This window comes from Lissotriton vulgaris, chromosome 1_1 (assembly GCF_964263255.1).
Source record: "Lissotriton vulgaris chromosome 1_1, aLisVul1.2, whole genome shotgun sequence".
Taxonomy (NCBI): Eukaryota; Metazoa; Chordata; class Amphibia; order Caudata; family Salamandridae; genus Lissotriton; species Lissotriton vulgaris.
This window is the reverse complement of record NC_141685.1, coordinates 425547318-425562196: the sequence shown is the minus strand read 5'-3', so window position 1 is coordinate 425562196 and position 14879 is coordinate 425547318.

Here is a 14879-nt window from a genome sequence, read left to right as displayed (position 1 = left end):
GCGTGTACAATAAACTCAACAATGTCCTGCTCTTTGATCTCTATCAAGACCAGCTACCGGACAAGGAACTGGCTCAGCAAGGTTAGCTTCAGGCAACGAAGTCAGTTCACTCAGGTCATCTAAAAGTCAGCTAAAGGTGTACGTGTCCCAAAGACTCGTCCGGCCGTAGTCATCGGCCTATGTGAGGGCAACCACAAAATGGCTGCCGTACACAAAATGGAACCCGAGGGTTCAGAACGAAATCCCTAAATACATAGTGAATGCATCAATCAACATGACGAAAACACTCGTACTTACCGCACTCACCATTTGCGGTTCATTACTAGCAAAATCGTAACAATACCATGACCTTTATGAAACGGGTTCAGAATTACGGAACCTCAGACCCTCCTTTTGCCCTTACATAGGCAATAAACTAAACTCACGTCAATCTGAATCCAGGCCTATATTCATCAGATCATCAAGATGTTGCTGAAGCATCATCCTATTACTTAGTAACCCTCTCTGGACAGGTCTCCTTGCGCACGAAGTAGCACAAAGGCCACATATAGCAGGAGCACACTGTACGCAAAGACAGAACAGGAAAAGGATAGCTAAAACCATCCCAATGATCATCAGAATCTTCCATCCCCAAGTGGATAACAATCCCCAAAACCATCCCATTAACTACCAATCTCCTTCGTCCACATGTATATACTCGGAGATCTTATGTAGCTTGGAAATGGCCTGGTACACTGTCGGAGTGTTGTCTGGAATGAAAACGCAGAAGCTCAATTTACATACCCCTCCTCTATCTGCAAGTATAACGTCTAGCGCAACTCGGTTCTGGAACGTCATAAGACGATCCGATTGGAGCTCAGCAGTCAAATTACTAAGGGCACCGGCAGTCTCAACTATGGTGGACTCAACCACTCTCGTCAATTGCCGTATGTTCCTGCTGTTGACCATAGGTCCTCAAAACGGCAGACAACCCTTCATAAAATCTCCTAATTCTTGTCCAGCAGTATCTTCCTTACTTAAGACACCTCTAGCAACTCTCGTTCTATGGTAATCTGCCGCAGCAGTATACGTAGGGGGCAACAGGAATGAGACATAACACGTTCCCGAAAAATCAGGGTGCAACCATGTATATGCTCTATCCTGACAAACAAAATAGGTACCCTTAGCTGCTAAAAACGATGGGGAAGCCTGGGACGCAAAAACATATGTACTCTTCCCTAACTGAGCTCTCGGATTCTTGCCATTACCTTGCAGACAAAAATGACCACGATGGGGTACGATCCAAATCGGAGAAGATCTTTTTGCTCGCTGGTTTCCACTCAGACTAACACCATATCCAGTCACGTTCCATCCAATATACGCTAGTGTCTCTTCTTTCGGGATAGTCTCATAGGAATTAATTCCTCTAATCATGTCTACTATTCCCTTAACTAGAGCACTATTCTTCGGATTGTCTTTCACACAACGCAGAGGGTAAACTTCACGAGCATAAATGAACATCGTTCTGTACGCCCACTCAGAACCATTATAACTGAATGGCAGGACCAGGTAAGGAATACCCTTATCAGTAGTATGAGGCATAAGACCACACACCCAGCAATTAGTGGTGTTCACTACTAACTGATGCTGATGTAGAAGTTGAACAAAAGAGTTATTAGCAAATTCTAATCTTCTAATGGACTCATGTTCAGGCAAAGGATGAAAAGAATGCGGAGAAATAGTAGGAAAAGGCATAGGTTGTGTAGTGGGTGCAAACATCACTTGAAAAGAGAAAATAACATATCCCATCAAAAACATCGTCATGCTAAGTAGCATTAAAAGACACGTTATCAGAAAACATTTTCTACTCATTATTTTACATAGTCTTGTCTTAAAGTTCATTTCTTCAACAGCTCTCTCCATCTCGAAAAACTCCATCCTCTAACCGTGCTGTTCGCGGCAGTTGGTTCTCTTCCGCTCAAGTGTACCTCTGAATGTCCCAGGGAATGCCCTAGAACAAACCAGAACTGTCGACCTTGTGTCTTCCAGCTGTGCACTCTGAGTCTTTATACCGCGACCCTACAGCTGAACCCGGATGGCGGTTTGATAAAACAAAAATAGATCAAAACTGTTTCTCAGATGAGAGAGCGTAGTTTCAAAAATAGCAAGAAAAGGTTTTATTTTATTAGTCCAACGACTCTCGGTCGTAAATTATAGCGGCCTTTACCAGGCAATGTCTGATCACGAAATAATAACTCAGGCTTAGTAGTGTCCAGTCGGGCTGATGGGGGCACATCTTCCTGCAAAATGTTGTCGTTCTCGCGCTCAGAGCTTGTCCCAATCAAACGTGCATCGCTGAACGGAACAAAACGTTGCACAGTCTCAGGCTCTGAATCAGCAACACCCTCCTGGACCCACTGGTCGTGCGGCAGAGGCAAAGGGGCCCTCTTACAATGTACGCCGTGGATCCAGTTATTTTTTCCGTGCACTCTCACTGCGGTACGCATCGCCATCAAGACCTGAAAGGGTCCGGTCCAGCGGGGTTGATCGTTCTTTGTCCGCTGGAAATTCCGGATCAACACCCACGAGCCAGGATCGATGGTGTGTCCTGGATCTTCAGATGCTTGTCGCAATGTATCGTGAACCTGTTGGTGTAAGACACGCAATTTAGCTGTCAAATCGTACAAATAATCAATCAGCACAGGATGTTCAATCTCGCTAAACTTTGTCGGCCTCGGCACTCCCCATATGTTTGCCGGGCGACCAAACACTATTTCATAGGCACTAAGTCCCACTCGAGAATGTACTGTCGTTCTGGTTGACAAAAGTGCCAATGGCAAAGCATCGGGCCGTTGGAGACCAGAGCTCGCCTGAATCTTGGCTAGTTTCAGCTTTAAGGTGCCATTGTAGCATTCAACTAAACCAGCTGATTGGGGGTGATTTGCAGCATGAAACTTCTGTCTAATGCCTAAACCATCACATACTCTCTTCATGATATGACCCACAAATTCACTCCCGTTATCACTCCAGACCATTCTTGGCAAACCGTACCTAGGGAAAAATTCCTTAATTAGGGCTTTAGCTGTGGACAAGGCTGTATTATCTTTCAGGGGATATGCTTCTACCCATCTCGAAAAGGCACACACAACCACAAGGACGTATTTCAAGTTGTTACATCTCTCCATATGGATGAAGTCTAATTGCAAAACCTCGAACAGATACGTCGGAGGCGCAAAGGGACCAGCTGGAGTTAGAGTTCCCTTGCCAGGATTATACCTCAGACAAACCATACAATTCTTGACCAGGTTCTCTGCACACTTAGGAATTCCAGCATTCTGCCATACTGGAGCCAACAACTTACAAATCCCTTTCGCACTAATGTGAGCCATTCCATGGGCCATTGTAACCACTGCAAGCACATACGCATCAGGTAACAACCATCGCTGATGCTCTGACAACTCAATCCAACAACCAGTCTAATCCAATTTTCCCGTACTCTCTCTCCATACACTCAATTCTTTCTCCGTAGCTTCAGCCTGAATTGACTTCACACTCTCTATCGTATCTTCACACATTCCTCTATCCGGAACCCGTCTTGCTGGAGCCGCAACATACATTCGACTCATCACATCTTTCGCCACATCTTTTGCAACTTCATCCGCAAACACATTACTACGACCCACGTCATCGGTAACATTCTTATGTGCACTGCATTTCACGATCGCAACTTGCATCGGTAACGTAAGCGACTCAAGAAGTTCATTCACCAACTGACCATGCTGAATTTTCGTACCATGAGACGTGAGGAACCCACGTTCCTTCCACAGGCGACCAAAACTGTGAGACACACCAAACGCATACTGGCTATCGGTATACATAGTCACTCTCTTTCCTTTCGACAACACACATGCTCTTGTCAGTGCAATCAACTCTGCTGCTTGAGCTGAATTTTGTGGGATACGTGCAGCTTCAACAATCGTATGCAAAGTCGTAATAGCATATGCCGCAGTCGTATCACCATTCGGAAGCTTGAAACACGAACCATCTACCCATAGGGTACCATCACACTTTGCAAGAGGAGTGTCCTTTAAATCTATTCTACCCTTCGTTTCACCCTCTCACATAGAGTGTAAAAGGCTTACTGTAGTTGGGAGTACCCAACACAGGAGCCGAACACAACGCATCACGCAATTCAGAAAAACTCTTCTGGCATTCGTCAGTCCAAGGAAGAGGATTCGGAGTATCCTTAACAGTAAGTGCTAACAAAGGTTTTGCAAGAAGCGAAAAATTTGGAATCCATTGCCTACAGTACGAAGTAATACCCAAGAAAGCATGCACTTCTCTCTGTGTCGTTGGCACATTCATTTTCGCAATCGCTTGAATTCGCTCTGGGGTCAATCTTCTTCCCTCCTTCGATAAGAGATGACCTAAGTAGGTTACTTCTTGTCGACAATACTACAACTTCGAAAGAGACACTTTATGATGGAAGTCAGACAAATGTCGCAACAACGAAAGAGTAGCTTCTTTACAGATCTCCTCATTATCAGCAGCAACTAACAAATCGTCGACATACTGAATAAGAGCATCACCATCAGGTAAGACAATCGTATCAAGCTGTGTTTTCAAAGCCTGACTGTAGATGGATGGACTTTCACAATAGCCTTGAGGAGCGCGCTTAAACCGGAAACTTCGGCCTCCTAAAGAGAAGCCAAAAATATCTCTACTCTCCTCGGCAATCAGGATGCTGAAGAAAGCATTCTTGAGATCAATCACCGAAAACCAGGTAGCAGAAGCAGGAATCATAGTCAGCAAAGCAGTAATATCCGGAACAACAGGAAACTGCGGGACTATGATCTTGTTTACTTCGCGAAGATCGATCACAAACCTATACACAGGCGGTTGCGAAGAATCAGTACGTTTCAAAACAGGCACACCCGGACTATTGCACACATTACCTCTCGTTTCCTCAATCACACCCTTCTCAATCAGATCATAGATGATCGCTAAAAGCGCTCTTTCACCATCACTGGAAATCCGATATTGAGGAATTGGTGGCAATCTAACATTCGCTTTCAACGTCACAACATATGGTGGAATCTCCAAAAGACCCACATCATTAGGACCAGTAGCCCAAAGAGTATCAGGGAGAGAACGCAATTCCAATGGAAGTCGATCTTTAGACAAATACATCGGAGAGATCACTCTCTTACCCAATGTAAGCTGTACTCCTGAAGGAGAACAATGTAGTGTTGCATACAATCTTTTCAACAAATCCAATCCCAACAAATTCTCACCACAACCTGTCGTTAAAATGAGGGGTGCTTCAAATTCATACGGTCCAACAGAAAGAGACAAAGGACTAGAAACCAGATTACAAACTGGGGCACCAGAAAAACCTACCGAAACATTCGTCAAGCCAGACAAAGGTGGGCCAGGGAGTTTAGAGTGCATGATAGAACTCTTCGCTGCACCAGTATCCAACAGAAAAGGCTCTGACACACCTGATGTAATCACTTCAACATAAGGTCCACTCTGATCTACTGGAACTGACCCAACTCCCTCTCTTTGTCTATGGCTGTCCTAGCAGTCATTATCGTCAACATTTTCACCCTCAACATAGTAGTTGTCAGCATAATACTGAGTCGACCTACCAGACGCAACATTCTGTTGATCAAAACAGTTCATAGAATTCTGCGGAGGAAAGGATCGTGCATTCTGGGGGAACACACCACGTCCTCTACCTCTAGGAGCTTGCTGAACACCTCAACCTCTCACACCAGACGCACCATTCGCACGCTGTAACAGAACCGGACAACTATTCTTAAAATGACCCTCTTCTTTACAATACGCACACTGATTAGGGCCTACAGGAAAACGCTGTTGAGATGGCTCGAACATTTGCGAACTTCTCTGAAACTGCTGAGGTTGCTGATATTCACGCTGATTAGTACGAGGCGGATACGCTTGTTGCAAAAGAACCTTCGTTTTCAATTCTTTAGTCTTTCTGTCTGCTTCCTCTTTTTCATCCTTATCCCTATTCTCATAATATTGTGCAGTAGCCAACATCTGCGCAGACGAAGAAACAGCCCATGAACTCTCTGAATCCTTCAACTTAGTACACAACTCGGGAAGCAAGTTATGCACAAACTTATCGACGAACAATCGTTGGCCACCTTCCGTACTCATATATTGACCACTATGGTCGATAAACGTCTTTCAATCTAGTGAAGAAATCAGGAACACTTTCATCTTTCTTCTGCTTGCATGCAGACAACTTATCCCAATTCACTCGTATAGCAGGCATTAAAGTCTTCATATAAGTAATGATCCTACCGGGGAGTTCTGCAACTAAAGCTTCAGGTTTAGCTCCTCCACCTTGAAGACCACCTGCAGCTGCAATGTTGGTCTATGTATCACCTAACTCTTGCGCATGATCCACATGACGAATCATTCCCCACAAGGGTTGAGGAACCGTATTCCCAAACAACATATCTATATCGGCTAGGTTCATAATACATGAGTCTGCATTCTGTGACAACTCCTTAAAATACCCGGCAGGATTCTTTCGGGGATCAGGTAAAGTCTGCTTAAGAGCCAAAACTTCAGCTCGTTTACACGGAACATGTACCCAAACACGCTGAAAATGAGCATCTACAGCTGCAATACCAGCCTGAGGATTGGCCTGAACGGCATTTTTCCATACCGGGGGAACCTCTCTCATTGGATACTGTCGCACTTGTCTCCTAAAAGAAGAATCAGGCTCAAACAACGACTGAGAAGGACGCACACTCCTAAACGAAAGCAGCGTCGCAACTGCTTTTTCGACCTCGAGACCCACTATCGTTCCTTTCGCAAACTCGGACTGTACACGGAACAACTCTGACGGAGTCTGTTCCAACTCACCATTTTCCCATTCCTCACTGAGGAAAGTAAACATCATGTCGAAGACATACCTCTGCTTTGGTGCTTCCCATTGATGGAAGACATCCATAACTGACTCTAAATCATATCTCAAAGAATGGGCAACCCACTTACGAGCCATATGATCCAACACTGCCCGCTCTTCGGGACCAGGCATCTGGCTACGCAACTGTTTACGCGCAAAAGCAGGGGTCATACTCAATGACCCAAAGAAAGGAGACAAAAGACCAGTAACAGTATCAGTCATTCGCTGTCGAACAGAAGAGAAGCTGCCATAAGAACAGGAGGCAAAGCAGGTTGAGACAAAGTATACGTAGAAGTAGTATCAGAAGGAGTATCAGAGGTAGTAGGAAATACAGGAGACAAAATCGTAGGAATTGGAGACGGAACTGATAGCAAAGTCGGCGGCCCTTGAGAAGGCTGCGCCAAAGGAGTAGGAGCCAACTGAAGAGGAGCTGGCGCTTGAACAACAACAGGAGGCAAAGTAACTGGAGGATGCGCAACTAAAGGTTGCGGAGGTGCTGTAGCACTCTGCACATAAGGGGGTGGAGAACTCAGCAAATGTGACATCAAAGGATCCTTTTCAGGGTCCGTCGTCGCACCTTGTAGAAGAGGTGACAAAACTGGATAACATTTATTGATGGCCATTTTATGTTACCTGTGCAACTGCTCACTCGCTTGTTCTTCTTCATTATCTTTAAACTGTATAGCAGCCTGCATTATTGATATACCCTTCTCTCTTTTATTTCTTTTCGCTAGTTTAATTTCTCTCTGTTTGGCTTCCTTTCGCCAGAGGCGGAAAGAGTCAAACATCGCCGGCCGGGCTTTCTTCTTAAATAGTTTAACTTCCAGATTATCTAAAATATCTGTGTCATAGCTACCATGTTGGGGCCATTTTAGGACGTCGTTCTTCCTCGTGTATCGGACCCATACTTCATTATACGTAATGGGGCCCACACCATGTTTAGAATAGAGCTCATAAGTTGGAGTTCCAACCGGAGGTATCGGACACGAGTCCTCCAATCGGGAATCCCTGTTACAACCACAACAAAATATCTTTCCAAGTCTGCTAAAACCAGGCATCTTCGCTCACTAGTCTAGCTTCAAACTTCAAGGGATTACCAAATTTGATAGTCTCGCAAATATACGAGTCCCTCGGCTTTGGCACTTGCAAGTTCCAAATCAAAGATCCCGAAGGATACCCAAAAACTAATGACTGGGAGACGCTCTACTTATACTTAACTGAGGTATCGATCACGTCACCAGAAGACCCGTCTATCGTCTCGCTCTACAAATCGTCAAAGGGGTCCAAGACAGGGCGACAGTCAGGGCAGCAGTACTTCGTAGCCGTCGGAAAGCGGGAAGCCTCGCAGCAAAAACCTTCGGACCACGATGACATACAGGGGTCGATGAAGTGGTTGGCCTTCCTCCAGAATTTTCTCACGAAGCTCCTCACGATCTTCAGGCTTGGACCGGTACCACTGAAGTTGCCCCACGTTCGGCGCCAACTGAAGAACCGGGTTTTAGAACCCAGCGGCGCCAGGTGCACGCCCAATGTCTTCGTGTTCACCTGTCTTAGAATACAGAGACACGGGATACTTCTTGGTGACGTCAAAGATCAAATTTATTGGCTGCAACCAGGAACAGAAATCTATGAAGTACGACACCGGTAGGTGCGCTAGAGACTGCTCAGTTTTTGTAGAGCGAGACATCGTCTTTTATGCTAAAAATCACATTCCTGACAAACACCCATTACAACATTGAAAAAGGTATCGCATGACGACAAACCCACTTTTCAGTTGTCCAGCCCACCATCAATTACACAGGAAAGCCCAACATTCTTGCTCGGACAGGCCGGAAAAACCCATAATAAAAGACCACAACCCAAACCATAAACAGGCCATAAAAGAAAGAACAGAAACAGATGTGAAGCAGGATAGAAGGGTGTGTGCCTGTACAATAAACTTAACAATGTCCTGCTCTTTGATCTCTATCTAGACCAGCTACCGGACAAGGAACTGGCTCAGCAAGGTTAGCTTCCGGCAACGAGGTCAGTTCACTCAGGTCATCTAAAAGTCAGCTAAAGGTGTACGTGTCCCAAAGACTCGTCCGGCCGTAGTCATCGGCCTATATGAGGGCAACCACAAAATGGCTGCCATACACAAAATGGAACCCGAGGGTTCAGAACGGAATCCCTAAATACATAGTGAATCCATCAATCGAACATGACGAAAACACTCGTACTTGCCGCGCTCACCATTTACGGTTCATTACTACCAAAATCGTAACGATACCATGACCTTTATGAAACGGGTTCAGAATTACGAAACCTCAATTCTGATATTTTTGCGCACAGTATTCCATCAGTGATCCAGTTGGTTGATGTCCTGCGTGTACTATAGTGGCAAAGCAAGTTTCAAAGGCCCCCTGCCACTGCTCAGCTGATCTGCTGTAACTGGACCAGCCTGAGCCCTGCTGGCCTCTGCTGGAGTGAGTCTTTGATCCCCAAGAGATGCTTGGACCATTGGCGGGCATCAGAGTGTACGCCTCCTGAACAAAAGGTGAAATTTCTGAAGTATGGCCTCCTTGCGCCTGCGAACAGGCCCATTTGTGCCGCACATGATGACAGGTAATGTGAAGCTCCGGTGAGACCTGCTTTTCACAATGACAGCAACCACCAGCTACAATAAAATATGAGATTTAATTGGCACGGACCATGACCCCAAGAATATAAAGCATTGTAATTGTTTGTTTTTAGTAATCTGGACTTCTTTTACTGTTCTGCTCTCATTGACTGGAATCAAAATGGGCTTCTGATGTTTATTATTTTTTAGAGGAATCATACAATATATTGGCTGGATTAAATGAGTGAAGTTTTGAATGATTATATTAAAGTGGCTAACCAGAACATATCTTTTTTTTAAAAATGTTTTTATTGAAGTTTTTCCTCTTTTTTCCCCCCCCCTGAAATATGGACAGGGCACAATAACAGTCAATGCAGCGCAAAATCATATATACATTTGGGAATTATACAAATCATAGATAACAAATGTAATATTAAATCATACATAGTTTTTCCTAAGCAAATCATATATACCAGGAATACATAACTTCTGTACACTACGTTCTCGATTTCCTCCCCCCCACCAGTAAGACCATAATCAATAATCGGGACCTTGTTTCCAACGAACAAGAGGCTCCCATATTTGCAGACCCAACTTCTTACCGTTTCTCCCCCTCCTCGCATAAATGGCTGATTCTATCTTTTGGGTAGATAGTAACTTCCCCAACCATTGATGATATGTAGGAGGGTTAGGATCCAACCATGCCGAAGCGATTAATAGTCTGAGAGTCGCCATTGCTACAAATATAAACTTTTCGTTATCCACGTGCATCTCAAGGCTGACTCCTAATAACATTAGATCTGATTTTAATTCTATTGTATTTGCTAATACATTCTGTAAGAATTGCTCAATATCCTGTTTTATACTATTTAAATGTGGGCAAAGTGAGAAAATATGTATTAGGTCCGCCTCCGGACTACCACATCTGAAGCAAGTGGTTCCCGAAATACCCCCCCATTGAGCAATTTTCCCAGGTGTATAATACAGATGAAATAGGGTCTTATAATGTTGAGCCTGTAGTGATGATGAGCACAACAATTTTCTTCCCATCTCTAAAGAATCTGAGAAAATATCACTATGTATATCCAAATCTGCAGACCACCTATTAATCCATTTCTCCATATCATCTTTCTTTAGTATAGTCATCTCCGAATAGAATCTCTTTATGGTGCAATCTGAGCCTATTTCTGTAATATCCAGCATTGCATTTCTATCAAAGCCCAGAGGCCCTCCTTTCCTATTTATCAAACAGCTCCTTATTTGAAGGTATTTAAAAAAATGTTTTGTATCTAAAGTATATCGAGCCTGCAGCTCAACAAATTGTAAAATACCTTGGGGTCCGTGAATATCTCCAATCTTTCTTATCCCCCGCCTCTCCCAGTCTTGGAATACAGCTCCCGAAAAGACCATACTAGGAAGTGAAGGGTTATCTTTAAACCTAGTGTAAAAATTATATTTCCCGATTCCTATCCTTTTTGATATTCCCTTCCAAACATTATGCGCTGCCATTAGGGTCTTAAACCGCGTTCTTTTATAATAACTCTCCTCAGTGAATCTCAAAAATATATTTTCCGCATTTTTACCAAGAACTAAACCATAAATTGCAAGTGAACCTACATTGTCCCAGTCGTCTATATCCGCCCCCCCTACCAATCCCAGCATGTTTTGGAATGCAGCGGCCCAATAATACACTTTTAAATCTGGTAAAGACCAGCCCCCACGCTCCCGTGGTAAAGACATATATCTCAGTGCCCTACGTGTTTTTCCTTTAGCCCAAACAAAGCGATTGATCATTTGTTCACATATTTTGAACCACTTGTTTTCAAATAGCAGTGGGATAGCCCTAAATATATACAAAAATTTTGGCAAAATCATCATTTTGATGAGATTGACCCGGCCAACTAATGATAAGTGTAGATTTTCATATCGGTCCAGGTCCTTCTTTGTTTTACTTATTATTGGAGCAATGTTATTTTCTACTAAATTATTTAAATCAGCTGATATTTTAATTCCAAGATAAGTCCCCGCCTGAACAACACGATTATCATCACACATAGTCACTGAGTTTTTGATAATCTGGGTCTTGGAGGCATTTAGAGCGTACCCGGATATCCGTCCAAAACTACGGGCCTCTTCTTCTATATAGACAGTTGCCTCTGTGGGGTTTGGTGTTATCACCGCCACGTCATCAGCATAAGCCAATATCTTGCACGGGCCTAACAATGTTGGCAGTGGGGTTATCTCTGGACAAAGCTCTAATTTACGGATCAAGGGGTCCATATACATAGCGAATAATAATGGGGAACATGGGCACCCCTGCCGTGTGCCCCTTTTAATTAAGAATTGTCCTGTAGTGTCTCCATTAACTCTTAGAGCCGCAGCTGGTTCTTTATATAGAGTTTGTAATGCTTTTATAAACCCACCCCTTAGCCCGGCTCTAGCCAAAGTGTACCACAAAAAGTCCCACGAGACCCGATCAAACGCTTTTTCAGCGTCAAGCAGCATTACTGCCATCGGGTCTCCTGTGACTTCAGTGGAGTCTAATAGTGTTATTACTTTCCTGGTATGATGGGTCGTTCCTCTACCAGGAATGAAGCCATGTTGGGTATAACAAACTAAAGAGCTTATCACTTCTGCAAATCTCATTGCCAACATTTTTGAATATATTTTAGTGTCATTATTCATTAATGTAATAGGGCGGTAGGAGCCAGGCTCATCATCCGGCTTACCCTTTTTGAGAATCAGGACAATATCTGCACCCCCCCACGACTTTGGTATGGACTGTCCAAGTTGTGCAGATTGAATCACTCTAGTTAACTCTTGAGAGAGCACTCCCCAGAAAGTTTTATAAAATTCTAGAGGTATCTGATCAGGACCAGCTGCCTTACCTGAAGGGAGTTTACCCATGGCTTCCTTAACCTCATCCATGTCTAGCTGAGTTTCTAATCTATCTGCTTCTTCATCCGAGACCCTCTCAGTTGGTATATTCTCTAAGTAATCGCTAATCTCTTCACTACTACAAGGGTGTTGATAATCATAGAGGGTCTGGTAAAATTTCCTAAATACTTCCCTTATCTCTTCAGGGCCAGTTTGTATATTACCGTTTTCGTCTCTAATTTGCTTAACCGTCCCTGCTGCCGCTATCTGCCTAGTGCGCATAGCCAGTACATGCCCAACTTTTTCATTATATTCATAACACTTCTCCCTACGGATTGTATAGTGTACTGCCGCTTTTTTTGCCAATTCCCCTTCCGCCTCGCATTTAACTTTTACTAGATCTATCAAATATTGTTCGACCGGCTCCCCTCTAATAAGACAATTATTAAATTGTTCTTCTGCTTCTGAGACGGCTCTCTCTAACTCTCTTTGCAATGCCCCTTCCATTTTACGTTTATGAATACTATAACTACATGTTTCTCCACGGACACCTGCCTTGAAAGCATCCCATATGACTCCCACCGATGCAGTTCCTTTATTATATTCAAAAAACTCGGTGATCCATTTCGACATATGTAGTACATAATCCTCTTCTAAGAGAAGTCTTCTTTCAAAAGTCCATACCCGATTAGATCTTTTACCTCCTTCTGATTTTAATTCCAAAATTAACGGGTTATGATCACTTAAAATTCTTGGCAATCTTTCAATCTTGACCCTTGACATTAGATTGTTAGAAATCATAAAATAGTCGAGCCTAACGCAAACTTGGTGTGGTGCGGAGTAGTAAGTATATCCTTTCTGTTGTGGTCTAATTGTGCCCCAAACATCATTCAAATTATTATTACACAGGAGATCAACCAGTGCCTTATGGACTCTTTTCTTACGGCCTTTATAGCATCTATTATGACCAGTTCCTAACCCGTCAGCCCCATTAATATTCAAATCTCCTCCTAAAATAACCTGTGGGGGCCAAGCAGCTAGTTCAGAGTCTAAAAACTGTAATACCTCCGGATCATCCTGCGTGGATCCATATACTGACACCATAGTTGTCCAAATCCCATCTATCTCTATCTCTGCTATAGCCCATCTTCCCCATTTGTCCTCTAATTTTCTCCCTATTATCAAATTCTTCCTCCTTGACAAAATGGCAACACCTCTATTTTTAGCACCTTGTTTAGAGCTAGCTATGAGCTGATAGCCCAACTGATTCAAACAAAACTCCTGAGTACTCATTATGTGCGTCTCTTGCAGAAAAATAAAATCCACATTCATCTGGCGTAAACGAACACCTATCTTATACCTCTTTTGGATATCATTTAAGCCGCTCACATTCCATGTTACAAACCTAAGTATCGTTACTGAATTGCCCGGAACCATTGATTGCTTGTTCACTTGTCATTATTTTAACAAACTTCGACTTTAGTACTACTGATACATATAATGCCTGGATATTGATTTCGATACTCCCTCCCTTGACATTCTGCCACTGAGTCCTTTTTTCCATCATGTGCCCACCATGACCCCTACAAATTTCATTGCCTTTGTGCCCTGTCCCTAAGTTCTCCCTCCCCCGCCCCAGAGAACCCACCCTCAGGATCCCTCCCCCCCTACGGGCAAATAGGTCCATAAGACCTATGTCTGGCCTACGTTTGCCACCGGGTTGTCCCACCCCCCCCCTCCCTGATTTCCTTAACTATATACGTCATTCAGAATGCTCCCTCACGTATAAACATAGTTAGATAGATATCCATTCATTGAAAAAAAAAAATTGTCAACAACTTCTACCCATTAGGTAATGGTTTTGCACTTTAAACAAGTATATCAACCAACTTAAACAACAATAGAAGATTAACCATATCAAAACGAGAAGAGAAAGAATTTTTCCCCCGTGAATAAATATATGGCAAAAAAAAGGAAAAGGCAAAGCAGTTGGAAACATTGTTGTACAATCAACCTTCAGTTAAAAGTTAAAAGTTTGAAACAAAGAAATATTCTTAGAGATCTAACTACTCCTGCTATACCCTCCTTTTCACCTTTATACTTTTTTTCTTTTTTTTCTCCTTTTCTCCCTACCTTTCCCCCTTCTTTCTTAATATGCTACTTTTTACGGGGTAAGTTTTTGATAGGGCCAGTTTGTACATCTTGAACCTCCAGAGTACTACGTGGAGACTTTTGACGGCTCCTATTCTCTCTCAAGTAGGTGAGATATTCTTGTGCCATAATTTCGGAATGAAAAACTCTGAAATTACCCTCTAGTCCAACTTTTAGACGTGCAGGAAACAAAAGGAAAGCCTCATAGCCTATATTTTGAAACGGAGTAATGAGCTGCCTCATCCGCCACCTTCTTTCCACGGTGGCGTGGCAGAAATCAGGACGAGCAAAAAACTCAGTTTCCTTGTAGGAGCGTTTAGACTATGG